The sequence below is a fragment of the Anomaloglossus baeobatrachus genome, chromosome 4 (genome assembly GCF_048569485.1).
Source record: "Anomaloglossus baeobatrachus isolate aAnoBae1 chromosome 4, aAnoBae1.hap1, whole genome shotgun sequence".
In the NCBI taxonomy this organism is placed as follows: Eukaryota; Metazoa; Chordata; class Amphibia; order Anura; family Aromobatidae; genus Anomaloglossus; species Anomaloglossus baeobatrachus.
The window spans coordinates 532,814,011-532,830,299 of NC_134356.1; positions in this window are offsets into that span (position 1 = coordinate 532,814,011).

Genomic DNA, 16,289 nt, shown 5'->3' on the forward strand with positions numbered 1-16,289 from the left:
ATGTCGTCACAATTAGGAGTTAGCATTTTATTAACAAAGAGCAGACCACTTCTGGTCACACAGCTATAGTATAGATCAATTTATGGTTCTACTTATGAACACCTATTGGGGTGAATATTGAGGGCTGAGGCAATTGGCACAGGTTACACCAGCATGAAAATGGTACAGAAACAAAGTGGCTCAAAATGGCAGCATCAGACAAGATGCTGAATTGTGGTAGAATAAACTATACATGACAGAAGACCAATAATAGGAATCCAATTACCATATTTTTCGCTTTATAAGACTCACTTTTGTTCCCCCAAATTTTGGGGGAAAGTAGGGGGTGCGTCTTATAATCCGAATATACGGGGGGTGTGTGTGTATGTATATGATGTGTGCCAGCCACAGGGGGCCGTGTGCCAGCCACAGGGGGCCGTGTGCCAGCCACAGGGGGCCGTGTGCCAGCCACAGGGGGCCGTGTGCCAGCCACAGGGGGCAGTGTGCAGCAATAGGGGGTCGTGTGCCAGCCACAGTGGGCCGTGTGCCAGCCACAGTGGGCCGTGTGCCAGCCACAGTGGGCCATGTGCAGCAATAGGGGGCCGTGTGCCAGCCATAGGGGACATGTGGCATCACTGGGGGACGTGTGCCAGCACAAGGGGGTATATTCAATATAAGGTGGCCATATCCAGATTAAGGGGGCTAATTTTAGGATGGGGGGGCTATGAGGGACATATACCCTATATGACTTGTTTGACGGACACTGGCATTATAAGACTGACCCCATTTATTAAAAAAAATCTCTATTCCTTCACCAAATTTAAGGGTGCATCTTATCAGGTGCGTCTTATAAAGCGAAAAATACGGTAACTCCTTCACCCCCCGTGACTTTTTTCTTTCTCCTCTTTCAAGAGGCATAACTTTTTTTATTTTTCCCTGAGGGCTTGTTTTTTGAAGGAAGGGGTGTACTTTTGAAAAACCCCATTTAATCTGCCCTGTATTGTACTGAATAACGGGGGGGAATATCCAAGTGCGGTAAAACTGCCAAAAAAAAAGCGTAATTGTACAATTTCACTAACCTGCCATTTTGATTCCCCAGGTCATTTTTAGTTTTACTGTTCTCTAAGGGTGTATTTTTTTTTATACTTTTTTGAAAACCCTTTCTTTTACTTTTTTTTTTTTATTTTTTTTAAACTAGTACCCTTAACCCCTTCACGACCCTGGACGGATGTATCCGTCCAGGATCGTGTCCCGTTAAGCCCTGCCCCCTGCCGCGGGCAGGCGGCGTGGATCGGCACACATATCAGCTGTTTTCAACAGCTGACATGTGTGCCTGCTAGCCGCGGGTGGAATCGCTTCCACCCGCGGCCATTAACCCCTTAAATATTGCTGCCAAAGTCTGGCAGCAAGATTTAAATGCGCGCGGCCATGTTTGTTACTCACCGCCGCCCCCACCGGAAGTCACGTGTGTTATCACGTGACTATCGGTGGTTGCCATCGTAGCACAGGGTCATGTGATGACGCCTGCTGCTACGATGTTTCACTTTCATTTTCCCTCGGCCGAGAGCAGAGGGAAAACCAAAGTGACTGAATCTGCTGATTACAGCGGTATAGCTGTGATCAGCAGATAGCGATCAGCAATCGGATTGCTGATCGCTATAGCCCCCTAGGGGGACTAGTAAAATAAAAAAAAAGTAAAAAAAAAAGTTTTAAAAAATAAAAAAAAAACAAAAAACCTAAATGTTCAAATCACCCCCCTTTCCCCCCATTAAAAATTAAAGGGTTAAAAAATAAATAAATATACACATTTGGTATCGCCGCGTTCAGAAATGCCCGATCTATCAAAATATAAAATCAATTAATCTGATTGGTAAACGGCGTAGTCGCAAAAAAATTCCAAACGCCAAAATTACGTTTTTTGGTCGCCGCAAGTTTTACGCAAAATGCAATAACAGGCGATCAAAACGTAGCATCTGCGCAAAAATGGTACCATTATAAACGTCAGCTCGAGACGCAAAAAATAAGCCATCACTGAGCCATAGATCCTTAAAAATAAGAATGCTACGTGTTTCGGAAAATGGCGCAAAACGTGCGCCACTTTTATTGGACAAACTTGTGAATTTTTTTTAACCCCTTAGATACAAGTAAACCTATACATGTTTGGTGTCTACAAACTCGCACCGACCTGAGGCATCACATAGATACCTCAGTTTTACCATATAGTGAACACAGTGAATAAAATATCCCAAAAACTATTGTACGATCACACTTTTTTTGCAATTTTTCCGCACTTTGTATTTTTTTGCCGTTTTCCAGTACACTATATGGTAAAACTTATGGTTTCATTTAAAAGTACAACTCGTCCCGCAAAAAACAAGCCCTCATATGGCAAGATTGATGGAAAAATAAAAATATTACGCCTCTCAGAAGAAGGGGAGCAAAAAACAAAAACGGAAAGTGCCCGGGGGCTGAAGGGGTTAAGGGACTTTATGATTGCACGGGTTGATCGAATTGCTTTGTTCCTATGAGTGCCAGCATTCACAGGAACTGGGTCATAACAGCGATCATAATCTGACCCTGCGCTGTTAGGGCAAACCATTGGCGCCCCATGATCACATCACGGAGCTTCCTATAGCAGTGCGGAACAGCGAGATCCTCGCTGGAGTGCATTAGATAGTGTTGTCAGACTCTGACAGTGTGATCTACGGGGTTAAAGGGTGCAGGTGGATCTCTGATCCACTCGCGCCAGTTAGCTGCACATGTCTGCTTTTCAGAATAGCAGACGTGCAGGGATTACCGTCAACATAGGATGTATATATATGTCCTAGGTCATGAAGGGGGTTAAACTGTAAAGGTACCGTCACACTAAGCAACTTACCAGCGATCCCAACAACGATAGGGATCGCTGGTAAGTTGCTAGGAGGTTGCTGGTGAGCTGTCACACTGCGACGCTCCAGCGATCCCACCAGCAACCTGACCTGGCAGGGATCGCTGGAGCGTGGCTACACGAGTTGCTGGTGAGCTCACCAGCAACCAGTGACCAGCTACACGTGCAGAGAGCAGGGAGCAGCGCACACTGAGCGCTGGCTCCTTGCTCTCCTAGCTACAGCACACATGGGGTTAATTACCTGATGTGTGCTGCAGCTAAATGTGCACAGAGCAGGGAGCAGCGCACAATGCTTAGCGCTGGCTCCCTGCTCTCCTACTTACAGCACACATCAGGTTAATTAACCCGATGTGTCCTGCAGCTAGCTACATGTGCACAGAGCAGGAGCCGGCAGCACAGGCAGTGAGAGCGGGGGAGGCTGGTATCAAAGGTAAATATCGGGTAACCAAGGACAGGGCTTCTTGGTTACCCGATGTTTACATTGGTTACCAGCCTCTGCAGAAGTCGGCTCCTGCTGCCTGCACATTTAGTTGTTGCTGTCTCGCTGTCACACACAGCGATCTGTGCTTCACAGCGGGACAGCAACAACTAAAAAATGGCCCAGGACATTCAGCAACAACCAACGACCTCACAGCAGGGGCCAGGTTGTTGCTGGATGTCACAGCAACATCGCTAGCAACGTCACAAAAGTTGTTCGTTAGCAGCGATGTTGCTAGCGATGTTGCTTAGTGTGACGGGGCCTTAATATAAAGAACAAGGAGTTAAAGGGTTATTCTTATCTCAAAGATCCTATCCCAATATATAGTTTCCATAAATTACACTTGAAAGCCAAATGTCTCTAACTTTTTGGAGCAGTGTATAGTGACAATTAGTTGCTAGTCATCGTAATCCTTGATATCTAAGCTACTGTAAAGCCCTGAATATGAGGTAAGTGACAGAGTGAATCAGAACTATACTACATTTCTAATTGGTGGTATTGGCTAATATAATATTTATGACTTATTATTATTTTATTATTATTATTACATCTACTACATATGGGGATAGGATCTTGGAGATGGGAATACCCCTTTAAGCTACAACATTAACTAGTTCAAATGAAGACAATTTTCAGGCTTTTTCGGACATGAAGGTTTAAACTCATATGTATATAGAATCTTTGTCTTGTCTGGAAAATTAGTGCAAATTTTGAAAGGCTATCACTTCTTGTATGTTAAAACACCAAACATGGGGTCAGCACCCAAAAGTCAGATAATGAGCTAATTGATTTTAATTGAATGGGGAGGTATAAAGAGAAACCACATTAAAAGATACAAGAATATGAATTTCAGCTGAGTGTTCCAGTTTGTGGTTTGTACAGTAAATACTGTACCGGCTATAGAAACCTTTATAGAGATCTACAGAAAGATGTTATACAACAAAAGCCTGGTGACAATTTCCTTTAGTGGACCTTCCACCAAATTTTTCATATTCTGTAGCTCTAGACATATAGAGGCCTCCATTAGTAATCTAGGGCTTAGTGGCAGCTATGGGCTGCGATTAACCCCTTATTACCCCGATTGCTATGGCATCAGGGAAATCGTGAAGAGCCAGGTAAAGTGCTGGGATTGTCGCATCTAATGGATGCAGCAATTTTGGGTGGCTGCAGGCTGCTATTTTTAGGTTGGGGGGGCCCAATAACCATAGGTTTCCTCAGCCTGAGAATACCAGCTGTCGGGCTAGGTATCAAAATTGTGAGGGGGGACCGCACACTGTTGTTTTGTTTTTGTATTTAAATAATTTTTAACCTTCACCCCAGACTATTTTTCAGATTTTCGGGGGTTTCTTTTTTGCTCCACTTCTTCAGAGAGCCATAATTTTATTTGCCCGTCAATCTTGCCATATTATGGATGTTTTTCGCAGGGCGAGTTATACTTTTAAATTAAACCATACATTTTACTATATAGTGTACTGTAAAATGGCAAAAAGGTTCAGTGCGGAAAAATTGCCAAAAAAGTGCGATTGCATGATTATTTTTGAGATTTTATTCAGTGTTCACTATATGGTAAAACTGTGTACATGTGATGCCCCAGGTTGGTACGAGTTCGCAGACCCCAAACATGTATAGATTTACTTTTATCTAAGGGGTTAAAAAAAATCAGAAGTTTGTCCAAAAAAAGTGACGCACTTTTTACGCCATTTTCCGCGACCCATAGCGTTCTAATTATTCGGGATCTGTGGCTTAGTAACTGCTTATTTTTTGTGTCTTGAGCTGACATTTTTAATGGTATAATTTTTGCGTAGATGCTACGGTTTGGTCACCTGTCATTGCATTTTGCACAAAATTTGTGGCGACCAAAAAACAATTTTGGTGTTTTAATTTTTTTTTGCCGCTACAGTTTACCGATCTGATTCATTTTTTTTTATATTTTGACAGGGCAATTCTGAACGCAGCGATACCAAATGTGTAAAAAAATTTTAACCCTTTAATTTTCAATGGGGGGAATGGGGAGTGATTAGAACTTTTAGGTTTGTTTTTTCTTGTATTATTATTTTTACTTGGCCCCCAGCAGTAAAAAGGTTCCCCACCCCTGCCCTAGAGGGACATTTGGAAATTTCTGCCAACCTTCGGGGGCCGCACAAAATTATCAATGTGAAAATGAACCAACTATATTTGGTCAGTTAACTCACCCTTATTGTGGTGGCCGGAGCTGCTTCACTTTTGTGCAGCTGTGATGTTCGGTGATACTTATGTTGCTTCGCTCTTTTCCAGGTTTTCACGGTTGGGAGCGCAGGCAACTCTTTGTGATAAGATTGGTAGACTATGTACATCACACAACAGACACAGGGGCTGGTGTATATAAATCACAGGAGACACATGCATCACTGAAGGGGCTGTTGGCATATAGATCACATAGGAAACGCTGGGACTGCTGTATATACATCACCTACATCACAGGAGACACTGGGCGCACATACATCACACGAGGGGCTGGGGACATGTATATGCCCCCAGCCCCCTCCTGTGATGTATATGCTTTCAGCCTCTCCTTTGATGTATATGCGCCCAGCCCCTGCTGTGATATGTACGGCCCCAGCATCTCCAATGTGATGTATATACCCCAGTGTGTGATGTATATATCCAAGGAGGGGTTGGGGCATACACATCACAGGATACGCTGGAGCATATCCATGACAGGAGGGGCTGGGAGCATATACATAACAGGAGATGCTGGGGGCATATACATGACAAGAGGGGCTGGGGAACACACATTACTAGATCACAAGAAAAAAACTGTGGAAAAAGAGCGCAATAGGGTCTTACCCCAGTAGGAAGGGGGGGATGAAGAGGGGTGGTCAAACTCACCTATTTCGGTTGTGAAAGTCACAACTCCTATGACAGCATGTAAGTAACTCCGAGTCACGGCAGCGGTCCCCAAATCGGCAGATATCGGCAGATAACAGAGTGGTAGAGCAGGGTATTTCCAAGCCACGCCAATGACTACCAGATCATGAAGATTTGAAGATTAATGTAGCTTTATTTGTGCACTGGTCAACGCGTTTCGGGAGACTCTGCTCCCTTCCTCAGGACAGTCAGGCAAAGAACATTAAATCTCTTTAATGTTCTTTGCTCCCTTCCTCAGGACAGTCAGGCAGAGTCTCCCGAAACGTGTTGACCAGTGCACAAATAAAGCTACATTAATCTTCAAATCTTCATGATCTGGTGGTCATTGGTGCGGCTTGGAAATACCCTGCTCTACCACTCTGTTATTTCTAGGTCACAGGGAGGCATAAGCATTGCTGTGGGGCACAGACGGCACTGGGGGGGCAAACACATCACTAGGGCGGTACAGAACACTAGGGGGGCATGGACATCATTAAAAGGGCACAGGCATCACTTGGGGGGCAAACGGACATCACTAAGGAGGCGGCACACAGACATCACTAAGGGGGAAGCACAGAGGCATCACTAAGGGGGAAGCACAGAGGCATCACTAAGGGGGAAGCACAGAGGCATCACTAAGGGGGAAGCACAGAGGCATCACTAAGGGGGAAGCACAGAGGCATCACTAAGGGGGAAGCACATAGACATCACTAAGGGGGAGCACACAGACATCACTAGGAGACTGGGGGGCACGGACAGCACTTGCAGAGCACAGTCGTCACTAAGGGGGTAAACAGCACTTGTGTTCTCTCCAGTGCTGCGTACCAATCCAACAGTGGGGGTAATCCACATCACTGCACACAGCATTGCAGGGGGCACGCTGCACCGGAGAAGGGGCAGAGAGCGGGCTGCACATAGCGCCAGGGAGCAGGCAGCACACTGCACTGGGAGCTGTACACAGCACTGATGGGGGCACGCTGCATCGGATAGCGGGTGGCAAACAGCACTGATGGGGGCACGCTGCACCGGATAGCAGGTGGCACACAGCACTGGGAGCTGCACCGGATAGCGGATAGCACACAGCGCCAGGGAGCGCGGTGCACAACGCACTGATTGGGGCACGCTGCACCGGAGAAGGGATGGAGAGCAGGGGACACAATGCTGGAAACGGTGAAGCTGCTGTGGGACGGAAGCGCAGAGCGCTAAACCTGCCCACAAAGTACTGAGTCCAGCGAAAGAGCTCATTGGTGCGCGCAAGCAGCGCATGTGAAGATTTAAAGGGCCGGCGGCCGGTAAGACCACGCCGGTGGCCGGAGCACTGCCACCCCTGGGAATCTGCCTAGGGGCCGCACAAAAGGTTATGGCGGGCCGCGGGCCGGAGGTTCCCCACCCCTGCTCTAGGGGACTATAAGAGTCAGCAGTTTAATAGCTTGTGCATTTCTACACAGATGTGATCATTAGAAATACCTCCTGTCACTGGCTGCACTCAGCTGAGTAAAACAAGAAGTTAGTAGTGACTCATGCAAGCTACAGGAGTCATCACATGTCCCTGTACTACCATGACAACCATCGGCTCACAGTGATCACGTCACTGCACCGCCGATGGAGCTGGGTGAATCAAGATTTACCGCGATCGGCATTAAAATGGTGCTGTCACATTTTGTCAACACCATCTAAAGGGTTAACAGGCACGGGTGGATAGCGGATCCACTCAAGCCTGCGAGGCACACATGTCAGCTGTACAAATCAGCTGACGTGCGAGGATCCGCAGCCGGTGGGGATTACACTATGACAGCATAGGACGTAATTTTACTGCCTGCGGTCGTTAAGTGGTTAAAAAGCTGCATGCGGTTCCTCCTATTTTGATACATAGCCAAGATAAGTGCTGGGGGGCTGCAGCCTGTACCCGTATGCTTTACCTGTGCTGGGTATTATAATATGATGGGTCCCTACGCTAATTTTTTTTTATTTTTACTGTAGGATAGTGACCCGTAGACAATCTGTGATTGGTTGCAGTCACATTGTCACTCAATATGGGGGCGCGTGTGACTGCAACTGATCACAGATGCCGGTGGGCGGGGGAAGTAGTGCATTGCCAATGTATGTAAAGCACTATGGAATTAATAGCACTATATAAATGAATAAAATTATTATTATATTCAATGAGGGTAATGAGCGGCCTTGGCAGTGAATCAACGGCCAGGAAGCATTTACAGCCACAATGGAGACTGTAAGTACAGCCAGCTTGCTTTATTATTTGTTTTTTTTTTATTTTTCATTTTTTTTTTTTTTTGTATTACTGAGTTCCGGATCAATACTCGGAATTCCATGAGAACTCTGGGCTCGGCATTCTGGTACCTTTGAATTCCGCCGGGTCCGGAATTTTACAGTCCAGGTCCACCCATCACTAATTAATAAAAACCTTAGATTGCTTCTTTAAGAGAGTGCCTAGTTGCAAACAACCCTAATATAATACACAGAAATATCTTGATTTAAGAGTGCACCAAGTTATGAATTATTCAGGATACAATCCGTCGCTCTGTATCTTTTTTGCTTCATGATGCGAGCAGAAATGTGAGGTACTAGTAGCTTATACGCACCGTTCCTCTGATCCCCTGTAGCACGTCGTCATCTTATGCAGGCAGCTGATCAGCATGTGTGAGCGCATCAGCTGTTCGTGTGAGCGCCACACTGATCACCTGACTGCACGGAGGACCGGATGGAGAGTAAGTATAATAAAAAAAAAATTTTAAGTGTACGGCGTGATGGGGGATCATAAATACCAGGATGCGGGCTATGTACCAGGATGGGGATAATATATACCAGGATGGGGGCCATGTACCAGATTGGGAGTCATAAGTAGGTGCTGGAATGGATTAATAGCATTTAATTTTAATGGGGAAATTTAATTTGACATAGGAGCAAATTGAGTTAAGAGTTCGGGCACAGAACAAGTTAAACTCGTAAGTCAAGGTATTACTGTAATCTGCTTGGTATTTGCCCTGTATATACTGTATCTACGATCAGTGTTATTTGACCGTTGTAGTATTTTGCACACTCAGCTGTTCCAGACCGGTTACCTATTACCATAATGGGATGCTCTGCAATTATCCAATGTTCTATGTACTAGTAAAGATTTTTTTTTGTATCTTTGTTTGTCCATGTGTCTTGTGCTTGCGTCATTTTATGTTTTTGATCTTTAATTAAATCCTGAAGCTTTTCTTATTTTTTTTATTTTTTTTTTTAAAATATTGGGATACCCCTCATAACAGTGTTACTTACCTTATTTTCTAATCCTGGATAACCCATTTAATACCTCATTAAAGAAAATATTTTGTAATTTATTTTTTTTTACAGCTCTTTAACTGGAAGTGTCCATAGATTTTACATCACCCCATGGAGCTGTAAAGCGATGCTGCTGTTTGTACAGCTGGAGCCTATAGGAGGAAACGGTCTAGCACTGAAGTGCTTAGAATTCTGTATATTTTGTCTTCACTTTGCCCTATCGAATAGCACAAGAGACGTAATCGTGTGCAGTGTTTGCATTAATTGCAAGTTTTACACATTTGTCTGATGTTTAATTCCAGCAAATATCATCTTTGGGTTTGATATAAATGTACAGGTCACATCTGAAACTCTGGTAATGGGAGCAATAGTCCGGCCTTGTAAAAGCGCTTTCATAAGTCCGTTGGCCAAATATTTTATAGGAGGCTTGAAGTGCTCTGTGGTCTAGTTCAGGTATGAATTCATCTTTGTGGATTGGAACGGTTCCATCTATCACACTTTTCTCTTTGCATACATTAAGAACCAGTGTTACAGACGTACGTTGTGCGGAGAAATACACACTTATTTAGCCAAGACCATTTCAGAAATTCTGTATCCAAAATTTGCATTGACTGTTCCAGGTCAGAGATGCCAAGCAATTTGAAACATAGTTGGGGTTTCCTTTTGGAGCCAGGCTGCCAGTCCTGAAAAATCCTCTATAGTCTCTTCTGAAAGATTGCTCTGTTCTTAATCCATGCATTTTTTTTTTTGATATATTACATACATTTTTCCTAGATTAACCACTGTAGGTGCCATGAATTGCAGTCTTGTTACTTTAAAACTGCAGATATTCTGTATGCCACTAGGGGGCAGTGTGGCTATATGTTGGATGGCTTATTCATTTTTACATTTTGATATTTTTGCTCTTAACGTATACAAGTTATTCTAAGATCCATACTCTTCAGAGGATAAATCCAATATATCTTTATATCTCTTTAATAAAAATTAAATGTGTAAGATTATTTTATCTTTATCTGATTACCTATTTTTGAATTGCATCCATTGTCAAGTTGGCACTACATGGACCATGAAGATACAAAAGAATAGCCTAAAATTGTCATAAAAAAAGTTCCCATTAATTTCAGAGAACTACAACACTGGAAGTAATAAAAATGAGACTTAGAAATTGGTAACTCGAGTCAACCTTTTTTTTTCTTTTTTCCCCAAAGTTCAAAATTTTATAAAAATAGTAATATACAAACTGTATAACTTTAGTTTTGCAGTAATTGTACCGATCTGGAAAATCATGATACCAGGTAATTTTTACTGCACAATTAATGCCATAAAAACAGAAGCTAAAAAATAATAAAATTTAGTTTTTTCACCTATCTGCCCAGTTAATTTTTTTTTTCCCCATTTTTCCCTTACATGGTGAAATGAACGGGGTCATTTAAACTGTCAACTCGTTAACAAATAACAAGCCTTTTTATGGCTATGCCTATTGCAAAAAAAAATGATTGCTCTTGGAAGAAGTGATGGAAAAAAACAAAAGTGCTGCAGCGTGCTTAGGAGCAGTGACTGTAGCCGCTACATGCACACCACAGCTCCTGGTAGGAAATAAGTTAATTTTCTCCCAGGCACTGCACATTCAGCAAGACAATCGGACAGCATGTTATCGCAATATAATTGCAGATTAACCCAATATCTGCAGGTAAATAGCATTTTTCCAATGGGACATATTTTCTTTGAGGTTGTCCCCCTTTTGGTTGTTTCTTAAATATATGTAATTGTGGCTAAAATAATTTTGCACCAATTGCTTTTTATTGCTCTGTGGTGTACTGCGTATTGACGGTTGCAGAAAAAGTTAACTGATCTGTCAATCAGCACAAATGGGGGGTGGTGAACAAATAACATCTACAAGAAGACTCATGGAGAGAAACCGCAACAAAAGCAATGTTGCTTCAGATGATTGCAAGCCGACTGCTTACATCGAACGCCTGTATAGGAGTATAACCCTATCACCAGCAAACACCCAGGAAAATTGTGAGTATGTAAATACATCAGGGGAAGTGATGAGTAGCAACTGAAAAGTGAGGATATCCACAGAGTCCTAAATGGAAGGGGATAAATCCCAAGCAGGGAAGATACATAGGATGCTATTTACACCACAGCAGGAAGAGTAGAATATCAGGGAGCAGTTTTTGAAGCCAAATGCTGCAACCTTCTACAGCCAGATACCACAAAACTCTGTTAACCGTGACACTCCCCCCCCCCCCCCCCCTTCTATAAGTGGTCTCCGGACTAGGCTTTTCTGGATGGATAGTATGAAATGAAGGAACCAGCCTTGTGGCATTCATATTCAATGCTCTGACCTACATCCTTTCCCCTGAACTATAAGGCTATCTGCCCACGTTGCGTATTTGCGTGCAGTTACGCTGCGTATTGCACTGCAGCGTAACTGCATGGGTCCTGCGTCCCCAGCACAATTTATGAAGATTGTGCATAAACCATGCGCACGTTGCGTTTTAGAATGCAGCGTTTTGGCTGCTGTCAAGACGCGTTCTAAAAAGCAACATGTCACTTCTTTTGTGCGTTGTGGTTGCAATGTCGGTCTCTCTGTCTCCCTGTCGGTCTATCCCTCTCCCTGTCTGTCTATCCCTCTCCCCCCTCTCTCATACTCACCGATCACTGACCGAACACTGGCGCGGTGCTGCACGGCTGTCACACTGTAGCGGCTTCTCCTGCTTTTGAAAATGCCGGCCGCTCATTATTCAATCTGGTATTCCCTGCTTTCCCCACCCACCGGCGCCTATAATTGGTTGCAGTCAGACACGCCCCCATGCTGAGTGACAGCTGTCTCAATGCAACCAATCACAGCCGCCAGTGGGTGGGTCTATGTAGTGCAGTAAAATAAATAAATTAAAAAAAAAATGATGTGCAGTGCCCCCAATTTTGATACAAGCCAAGATAAAGCCACACGGCTGAAGGTTGGTATTCTCAGGATGGGGAGCCCCACGTTATGGGGAGACCCCCAGCCTAAAAATATCAGCCAGCAGCCACGTGGAATTGCCACATCGATTAGATGCGATAGTCCCGGGACTCTACCCGGCTCATCCAGAATTGCCCTGGTGCAGTGGAAATCTGGGTAATAAGGAGTTAATGGCAGCCCATAGCTGCCACTAAGTCCTAGGTTAATCATTGCAGGCGTCTGATTAACCTGTAAGTGAAAGTAAATAAACGCATACACCCAAAAAAAAACTTTATTTGAAATAAAAGACAAAAAAACACCCTCTTTCACCACTTTATTAAAATCCCCAAACCCCCCTCCAGGTCCGGCGTAATCCTCACGAGGTCCCATGACGCATCCAGCTCTGCTACATGAAGCTGACAAGAGTGGCCGTAGACCACTGCCACACCTGTCAGCTCCACGCAGAAACTGAAGTGAGTCGCACGGTCAGCGGAGACGTCACTCAGGTTACCCGCGGCCACAGGTCTCAGGGGGAGGGCTCGAGCTGGCCGCGGGTAACCTGATTTGCGGTCTCCGGTGAGTCCTTCACCTGTGATCGCAAATCAAGCCGCGGCACACGCACAGAGCCACGCAATTTCAATGAAGCTGGGTGAAATTCATCTGAGTTCATTCTGATCGTGCGGCAGTGTCTCGCAGCCAGCCATGCTCTTTTTGACAGTGCGGTCCTACTCTGCTCTGCTGCAAGTCTATGGGGATGCTGCAGACCTGAGTGGGACCGTACTGTCAAAGATGTGCTTTCTGGAAGCATCCAGAACGCATGAATTCATCAGGAATTCTGCAGTTACAATGCGTCTCAGAACGCAGCTTTTCGGCTGCGTTCTGAGACGCACATGCAGTAACTTACATGCTGCATAATAGAACGCAACGTGGGCACATAGCCTAACCTCTCCAGTGCACCAAGTATTGCTGGAAATGAAGCAGAAAATGAGACTCTTTGCTATTTGAAACTCTAAATTACCATTAACCATGATTGGGGCCAGCGGCAAGGAGAACGATTCCAAGAGTACCCCATACTTCTTGAGCAGAGATCTCTGGAACACATTGTGGAACCTAAGAGCCTGAGACTTCAGACAAAATGTTCCTGGGTTAATAAAGATGATTACTTTATAGGGACCAATATACCGAAGTTTCAGCTTCCAGGAAGGAACTAACAACTTAGACAACGATACATACTTATTCACAGTTCGGTCCAAACCTGGCAGGCATTTCTTATCAGCTTCAAATTACTCTGAACCCCTTGCCATATAGAAGAGTGAGGAAGCATAACACTCCTCTGCAGGAACTCTTGAAGCCCCTGTATTATTAAAGGTACCAAATTGCGAATGAAGCCCATATGCACCAAAGTAAGGTGACCTGACAGAAGACTCCTGGTGACGAATTATTTATAGCAAATTCAGGTAAGATCTCCAGTCTCCTGGTTGTCGAAGACAAAACACCTAAGGTAAGTTTCCAAATTTTGATTTATGCGCTCGGTATGACCATTTGACTGAGGATAGAAGGCAGAAGAAAAAAACAACTGCACCCTCAGTTTGGAAACAAACTGGATTGCCCAATCTGAGACCACATGGGAAGGAACTCCATGAAGCTTCACAATCTCATTGATGAACACCTGAGCTATAGTCTTGGCATTTGGAAGTGCCAGTAAATTGATGAAATGTACCATCTTACTGAACCTATCCACAACCACTAAAACCACAGTCTTTCTTACAGACAAAGGTAGGTCAGAAATTAAAGCCATGGATAAATGTGTCCATGGTCTACTAGGAATAGCCAATGTCAAAAGAGATCCAGATGGATGAGTATGCATTACCTTGGAATATTCTCAAATACTGCAAGCAGATACAGAGTCAACCACATCTTTATGCAACCCCGGCTACCAAAAATGATGAAAAAGGAGGTCCAAGGTTGCTTCACTACCTGAATGACCTGTAAGTACAGTATTATGATGTTCTCCAATTATTTTACAGTGCAAATTAGGTGGCTCTCTAAGCCTATAACATCTCCCCTCCAGGTCTCGTCACAACAAAGAATAGAATGTCAGGGAGCAGTTTGTGTAGCCAAATGCTGCAACCTTCTACAGCCAGACACCACAAAACTGTTTGATACCCGTTTTTTTTTATTTTTTTGTAATTTGTCTCTGCAAAAAGTCAATACCATCAGTTGCCAACTTTTCGGCTCATTTATGAGCCTTTGTCAAGGTAATATTAATCAATAATTATTTAAAACTGCCCAGGTGATTCACCCACACACTTAAATAGCAAAGGGAAGTTCCATATTAAACAGAGGGATCATCCAAAGAACAATATTTTGTGATCTACTACCATAGAAGACATCTGAGCATCAGAAGTGGTTGTCATTCCCTTTTTCCCAGGCCTCCTGATGATCCGAAATTTAGGGCGGGGAAACGCGTCGAGGCAGTGCAGACTGCACCAACTTAAGGGAAGTAATTTATTTTTCTAATGGCATCTATAATTGTCCATTGGGGCAAGGATGTGGAACTGGCATTGCACCACTATGTTATATGCACCTAATGTGTGATGTTTACATGTGAAATAGAGTGGTCACGGCTAGTAATTAAGGTTATGATTTGTATCTGTATCCCCCAATAAGTTTAAAACGGTGACTTCCCCGATACATCTGGTCAGTTGCCTGGCACTATCAATTTAAGGTGCATTGATTCAGCACCAGTTTGTTTCCCCAAATAAGTGTAATAACATTGAGGGTGATTGTTTGATGTATTGGGCAAGGTGCCTGGCATAATCTAATTAAGGGGCATTGTTTAGGCACCAGTTAGCATCCCTTATTAATTCTATAAAAAAAAATTTTGTGGATGATTTACTGATACAATTGGTTGGGAGCTTTGCACTATTTAATTAGGGTACAATTATCTGACACTAATGTGAAATCAGAGCCGATAGACCATGAGCTATCAATTGTATAATTATCAATATATGTGCATTGGGTGCATATCTTTGATCTCCTATGGTAGATTGGTAGGTTAAGTGAAGGGTAAGTGAGGGTTAGCCGACGAGGAACGGGGGCGCCCAGACAAGTTACGGTGTCATACCCTCCGTTGGCAGGTAGGGGTCAGTATTAGGTATTTAGTAGGGTCATTGTAGGAAGGTATTGAGTATAATTTTTCCACAATTTGACCCATATTGTTGTTGAAAGGAGATTTCTCCAGTGTAATCTGACCTCTGCCTAATCATCCAGAACAAAATATTGTTCTTTGGATGATCCCTCTGTTTAATATGGAACTTCCCTTTGCTGTTTAAGGGGTACTTCACACACAGCGAGATCGCTGCTGAGTCACGGTTTTTGTGACCTCATTAGCGATCTCGCTGTATGTGACACTGAGCAGCGATCTGGCCCCTGCTGTGAGATCGCTGCTCGTTACTCACAGTGCTGGTTCATTTTTTTATTGTTGCTCTCCCGCTGATAAGCACACATCGCTGTGTGTGACAGCGAGAGAGCAACAATCCTGAATGTGCAGGGAGCAGGAGCCGGCGTCTGACAGCCTGCGGTAAGCTGTAACCAAGGTAAACATCGGGTAACCAAGGTGGTTACCCGATATTTACCTTCGTTACCAGCCTCCGCAGCTCTCACGCTGCCAGTGCCGGCTCCTGCTCCCTGCACACGCTAAGTTAAGCGGTGTGAGCTGGTAACTAAGGTAAACATCGGGTAACCATACCCGATGTTTACCTTAGCTACCAGTGTCCGCAGCTTCCAGACGCCAGCTCCGTGCAAGCGCAGCGTCGCTTGCACGT